The sequence below is a fragment of the Giraffa tippelskirchi genome, chromosome 10, assembly GCF_054371585.1.
Source record: "Giraffa tippelskirchi isolate mGirTip1 chromosome 10, T2T-mGirTip1v1.2.pri, whole genome shotgun sequence".
In the NCBI taxonomy this organism is placed as follows: domain Eukaryota; kingdom Metazoa; phylum Chordata; class Mammalia; order Artiodactyla; family Giraffidae; genus Giraffa; species Giraffa tippelskirchi.
In genome coordinates this window covers 43,545,009-43,552,205 of record NC_137284.1, presented here as the reverse complement: position 1 = coordinate 43,552,205, position 7,197 = coordinate 43,545,009, and the positions used below count along the sequence as shown (strand labels likewise).

General features: G+C 38.3%; 1 long non-coding RNA gene across 1 annotated transcript; it reads left to right on the top strand.

Moving 5' to 3' along the window:
- Positions 1-1,317: 1,317 nt before the first annotated feature.
- On the top strand, positions 1,318-5,753 carry LOC145524867 (uncharacterized). The gene is made up of 3 exons (XR_014067900.1): positions 1,318-1,385; positions 4,615-5,307; positions 5,450-5,753. It is a non-coding gene; the product is annotated as an uncharacterized LOC145524867 (long non-coding RNA).
- The last annotated feature ends 1,444 nt before the right edge of the window (positions 5,754-7,197 follow it).

The following is a 7,197-nucleotide window of genomic DNA, read 5'->3' as shown; positions in this document are numbered from 1 at the left end:
ACCCACTCCAGTATTCTAGCCTGGAGAACCACATGGACAAAGCCTGGTGGGCTACAGTCCAAGGGGTTGCAAAGAGTTGGACATGATTGAGTGACTTTGAGAGAGATACAGTTTTCATGTTGCTCGTAACAGATAAAATTCACTTCTGCATAATAACATTTACCTTTATCGAATACTACTTTGTACTAGACATCATTCCAGGTGCTTTATAAAATTACCTCATTAATTCCTACAGCAATCTGCAAAGTGGGTATCATAATGCCAATTTTATAAATGAAGGCTGAAGGTTCTAACAGTCTGCGAAAAGTGAAATAAAGTATTCAGAGGCTTCCAATTTTACCCCTACCAGCCTTCACTTCCACCTTCATCTACATCCCCATGAGAACCTAAAAGGTGAAAAACTAAAGCAGTTCCAAGAAAGTAAACTATAAGAAAAAGTATGAATCATTATGTGCATATTGCTTTACAGACTGTTATAAGCAAGCTAGAGTAACTCTTGACTATGATCAAACTAAAGATGTTACATTTTCTCAGGGAAGTAGTACATGAAAACACAGTTGCTTCGCAGTCATGAAGCTCACACACAGGGAAACTATGGAGTCAAAGGCTGGCATGATCTCTCCAAGGAGAGGTCCTGGCTTCCAGGCAGATATTTCTCCAAAGGGGATATGAATGTGTATTTTCTGTATAGTATCATTTTTATCATGTTCATTGAATAAATTAAAATTTAGGCTTAAGATTTCATCTCTGGAGACATGACACACTGGAACAACCAGAAGAGAAACAGAGCAAGAAATGAGATCCTTAAAAAGGAGTCGAGTAATTAGCTACACAATCTGACAAGTTCCATGTGGTCAAAGGTGAGCAGTCATTATAATTGGAGACTTGAGATTTTAGGTAAGATTTTGGATTTTGAGGACAATATGAGGATTGCATCTCCTAATTTGTATGCATAGGCAAATTTCTGCTGTTCATTGTTTGTAATTGGGCTAATGCAGTCAACTCAGAGAAAATTAATTTAGTGATATTAAGTAAAATAGCAATGTGAAAAGGAAGGCAGAAGTAGATTAGATGGGAAAATCAATGCCAGGAACATAGCGTATTAAAACCATTCTAATTTTTTTGTCTTTTCCAGAGGAAGTTGGGAAGAAATAGGACTGTCTGTCCTGTGCTATCTAATAAAGTCTTGCCATATTGCTACTTTTGAATTTGTTTAGCATACTAATTTTCATAGTAAGTTTAGAATTTAGAGGGAAGCACAGGTTCCATTTGTCTGTATTATGATTTGGTGGTTGCACGGTAACAAGGACAATTTCTATTGAAGAAAATCAAGAAGCCAAGCAACCCATCCTAAGCTGAATTTTGTGAAATCAGCAGGATGAAAGGTATATGAAGAGATTAGGGATGGTATAAATCCTGGGATTAGATCTTCAAGGCAACCCAACAAGTCAGCACCCAACCGAGAAAGAGACAGGGGAGTTGGTAGTTGCTGTGGTATGCTGAATCTTTTGCCATACATTGGGAGAATGAAAAAAAGAACAGGGAAATGCAGTCCTGCTTTGTCTATCCTGAGAGCTTTAGAACATAAATCATATAACAGTTATTCCAGTGAAATAAAATATAGAGCCCTAATCCCCTGAAATCCCTGTCACTAGGTTCACAGGGAAGCTTACCTATCAGGATCTCCAAAGACTTGATTCTAATTGCTTAGATGGTTTCTTAAAAAAGACCAGAAACCAAGGTAATGGGTAGAGAAGGACAGAGATTTAGATTAGATTTTTCTCTCAGATAAGTAGCATTCATATATGGCCAAGAAATCTTGGTTAGTTCAGCAAAATATTTGCCACCTGATTTTCTACTTACTGTTGTACTAGACACACTGTGGTAATTTTTTTTTTTTTAAGTGCAGAAGGAGCTGGAATGTTAGATACTCACATAATTACAGCTGTGATAAGTGACATAAAAATAAGTTTCAATTAAAAAAGATTAAACAAATCAACGTAATCTAGTTTGGGGAACTAAAGGGATCAACTTAAATTTTGTCTTGAAGGATGACAGGGATCAGTAAATATATGTGCAAAGAGCATTCTGGGTGAGGCAACATCAAACAAGCAGGCTCTAAAGTACAAAGCAGTTGGATATACGGAAGGAACTAAAAGAAAGTTGCTGTAGTTACCAATACTAAGTGAGGTAGAAGTGATATAAAATTAGTGAGGCAGATATCACCATTTAGTACAAGCTAAAAAGCAGATAGATACTGACTGTGTGTATATATATATTCACACACACATATATATAATATATACTATATTTATGTATATATGTGTATGTGTGTCATTATTATAATCATGGTCATCATTATAACTTTGGATGTTGGACTTCTTCACTTCTGCACAACTTAGAAAAGTATTGAAACTGGGCATGTCTTTGTGATGTTCATTAGGGCTGTTCACAAACACTAGTTTCCTTCCAGTCCTATGTAAGACTATGCTACCCTGGACCTTTGAAACTAGGTGATGTCTTCTGACTTGCTTTGGACTATGCAATGTGAGCAGGACTATGGGTGCACTTATGAAAATATATGAAGAGCTAGTGTGCAGTCTGCCATGTCCTCTTTCTTGCTGCAGCAATCACAAAATTTCGTGTAGAAATTGGTTTTCTATCAGCCTGTACCCGTGAGTAACTAAGGTAAGCAGATTTCTCTGCTTGAGCTGCAGTGAAATGTTATGCTTATTGTATCACGAAGGGTTTTGATCATCAAATGTTAGTTAAAATCGATTATCACTTTATCCCCCTATAATATGACATAGACATTCATAGTATTCTTACCACTGGACAATTCATCAGACAGAAACACTTGTGCCTTGTCTGCACTTATGTGCTGTCCTGTGCTAAGTCGCTTCAGTTGTGTCTGACTCTGTGACCCTATGGACTGTAGCCCTTGAGGCTCCTCTGTCCACGGGGACTTACCAGGCTAGAATACTGGAATGGGTTGCCTTGCCCTCCTCCAGTGTATCTTCCATACCCAGGGACCAAACCCGGCTCTCCATGTCTCCTGCATTGGCAGATGGGTTCTTTAACACTAGTGTGCCCGTCTGCCCTTACACTCTAAAGCAATGCTTTTCAAAATGGGAGGGGTGTGGCATTGGTATGTTGCAATAATTCTCAAGGTAAATCATAAATAATATATTGTGCATAATACAACACTGAAGTTTGTAAATTATTGACTTGATTAGAATGAATTCAACACCATTCCCTTTAACTTGCATTGTCATTCTTCTTTGAGTGGGAAGAGTATACGGGAATGTAGAGTATCTGAAGCCAAGTTTATGGTCAAGTTTCCAGGAGCACAGCTGGGATTCTAGTTAGATGTAAAACCATAGATAGATTTCTTATTCCCTCTGAGTCTGTGTCTTCATTTACTAAATAGTAATAACTCCTTCCAACAGGGGAGTTCAGTGTACAATATAGATTGATAGACACAGTCGTTCTTATGATTAGTATAGTTCTATGCCTATACTAATGGCAGTTATCATTTTTAAATAAGTAGATAACTATCACTTGGACTAAGTACAATGAGAGATAGAAAGCAAAGTGACAATGCACCCTCAAATTTTTCTAGTTGTGAATATAAGTTGCACACAGGTTAAGAAATGGCTAACTAACTGAGACATGTGGCTAGATTGTAAACAGGAGTGTAGCTACTCCAGACTTCCAAGATAAAGGAGTGGGTTGAGGTTGCAGTTGTGGTTGCAATCGTGGAGTGGGTTGAGGTGCAAGGAAAAGTCTCACCACAGAGCAAAGATTGGAACTGGGTCTTAATAGCAAGTGAGGATTCAGAAACCTGGACAAGAGGAAGTTTGACATTATGAAAGGTCTGGGATTGCCTTCTCACTATGGGCTGCACTGACCCAGTTCCCATCCCTCTTCATATGTGTTGCAGAAAGATGCTTTTAAATTCACAGTGCATTTACTGCAGCCCTAATACCAAATTAGAAACAGCAACTGTGGTTACAGGGAGTGCTTGCTGATCATCTATCAGAAGTAGAGGAGAAGTCAATGCAAGCGAATTCAAATTATAAGGGACAAGGAAAAATAGAAATGACATTTCCTGAGTGCCAATTGAGGGCCAAACACTGGGAGATGTCTTGCATATGTATCATCTATTTATCAGAAAACCCTGAAATGTGGATACTCTTTTCCTCAATATAGAAATGAAGAAACTGAGGCTCAGAAGGTTTAAGTAATTTTTCAAGATTTTATAGCACAGAAGTAGAAGAGACAGGATGTGTACCCAAACCAATCCAGCTTCAAAGCCTCTGCGCATTTTATCAGTCCATTGTTCATTTTGTCAAAGACTTTTACAAGCTGGTGGCAGTAGGAATGGGGGTGAAGGAAGTAGAAATTATACACAAATAACAAAATAAGATGACTTGTGGTAAGTCCACATTGTCAATATTTAAATTAGGATAGAAAGTCTAGCTGAAATGAACTTAAAATATAAGGAGATGCACTATCTTTGATGGGAATAGATCCAGGGCACATATAGCAAGCAGCTTATTTTTGTCATGAAAGACAGTTTTTTTTTTGTTTTTTTTTTTAATCTCTGCCCAGTCATCCTCATGTTGCCTTTAATCTCAGGCTGAAAGCAAAATAGCACCAAGGGTCATAGCCAGACCCAACAACATGCAGAGGCGAAAAAGAGATTCTTCATGTGACTCTGTTTGATCAGCAAAGAAGCTTATCCTACGGACTTCCCAGTTGTGCTTTCTTGTCTCTCCATCCATAAGTGGATCACGTGCCCACTACTAAATCATGTATAATTAGGAGGAAAGGTTTGCTCTTACTAATACTACCAACATTTATTGAGCATTTACTAGGTGCAGACAATATTCTTTGTGCTTCATCTACATCTGATGCTCATAAAAGCTCTATGATATGGGTGTTAGTATTATCATGATTCACCATTTTAAAGTTGGAGAGACTAAGGAAGAAAGAATAAGTGCTTTTCTCAAAGCAGGGAAGTGAGCATGTGACTCCACCAAGTCACTGATTCTGCACTGAATCTCAGCACTGTATTGCTTCACATCATGCTACCCAACTACACTGACCACTTCTGGATCTGGCAGAGAAGTCTGTGTCCCTGAAGTGCATGAGGAAAAACTGAAAGAAGGAAAGAGATATACACCATAAGATACCAGGAGATAAAAGACAGATTAATTTATTCCTGAGATAATCAATGAAGATATAATGGAGGAAGAAGCATGGCACAGCATTTTGATCGATAAACAGAATTTCTTTTATTAGGTGAGTATGGGAGGATTAAAAAGAAAACAGCTAATTTTATTAAAAATACATATATCAAACAATGTTCTTAACTATTGCATAGGTGATATTTGTTTGATTTTTACAACCCCATATAGAATTATTTCTGCTTTTACCATGCTAGTGTTGTAAATGAGAAAACATCAGCTTGGAGGATGAAGGTGCAAAACCCACCACTAGAAAATGGCAGAACTAGAATTCAAACCGAGTTCGGACTCTAACATCTAGCTCTTATAAACTACACCTGATTTCATGTATAAAACGCACATTTGGAACCTGAGAAAGAAGAACCCCATGATTCAGTGCAAACAGCAGTCCTGCATCAATTCATGATTATAGACTCAATTGGCCATCTAGGCAGGCATCTGTGTAAATCCATTTCAAACCTCCTGACCTATCAACAATCAATAAAAGTAAATTTGAAAATCTTTCTTTCTCATCTTGCTGTGTGATCCCAATTATATAATTTGCCAGTCTATCTCCAGCTAAGCTTGTGTAGAAGAGCAGAAATCAGGACTTTGATGAAACTCTGGGTGTCTTTCCCTTCTCCATGCTTTAACTGTTGCAGAGTAAGAGTCCAATATTCTGGGGATACTGACCCCTTCTATAAATCCACTTTCGTTGTATTCACAAAGATTGAGGCTGCCTTGAAAGGCTTGAAGCATGGGCCATGCTGGTTCATAGGCTGCTTGCCAACAGATTTTAAGTAATTATAGCAGATAATCGATCTGGCTCCATTGTGCTGTGTGCTGTGCTTAGTCGCTCAGTCATGTCTGACTCTTTGCGACTCCATGGACTGTAGCCCACCAGGCTCCTCTGTCCATGGGATATTCCAGACAACACTACTGGAGTGGGCCATGCTCTCCTCCAGGGGATCTTCCCAACCCAGGGATAGAACCCAGGTCTCCCGTGTTGCAGGTGGATTCTTTACCATCTGAGCCACCAGAGAAGCCCAAGAATACTGGAGTGGGGGTACCCTATCCCTTCTCCAGGAGACCTTCCTGACCCAGGAATCGAACCAAGATTTCCTGCATTGCAGGTAGATTCTTTACCATCTGAGCTACCAGGGAAGCCCCTGGCTTCATTACAGACATTTAATAGTGGGCAAATAAATACTTTTATAGCTTTGGTATTACTTTTGATGTTGAAACCAAAATCCGTAAAAATCTTTGGGTATCATATGCTAAGGGCTGTCAAAGAGAAGAAAAATAGGTAGTCTCTGCAATTCCACTGTCACTTACACACTTGCCTATAAAGTGGGATCTGTGCAACTCAGAATTAAAGTAAGTGGACATTCTCCTAATTTTATATGGCAAATGCATACAAATGACAGTAATGATATGGCCATTAGCGCTGATCTTCAGATTGATGAATCTGTTTCATATGTGTTAGAATTTTCTGAATACTCAACTTGAATTCTTTTAATGGTTACTTAATTAAAGGGAATTAGAACTTTAGCAGAGAGGCAATTTAATTTTAAAAAATGAGAGAGAAGTGTCACAGCGACACCTTTCATTCATTTTAATGAGAAAATGTAAAAGAAGAGCTGAAAAGCATTTTTCCCAAAAGAAAAGTGGGCTATAATAACATGAATCACAAAGTTGCCTCATATTCAGTTGTCATTTAGTCAATGTTATTAATTTGGTTTTATAATAGCTTAAGGGGGTAGATTCTCATAGAATAATTCAATCAGTAAGAGCAAGTTCCTTAACCCCTGTTATAGCAAATCTCTTCTATTGATTTATAGGGCATGTGGCAAATGAAAAGAAATGCAAAGCAATCATATTGCTATGTGGAATATCAGACCTTACACGCAGTTAGTCTTGACAGCTGGATACTCATGTTTGCGCCTTCTTTGCTACATGAGTCTAT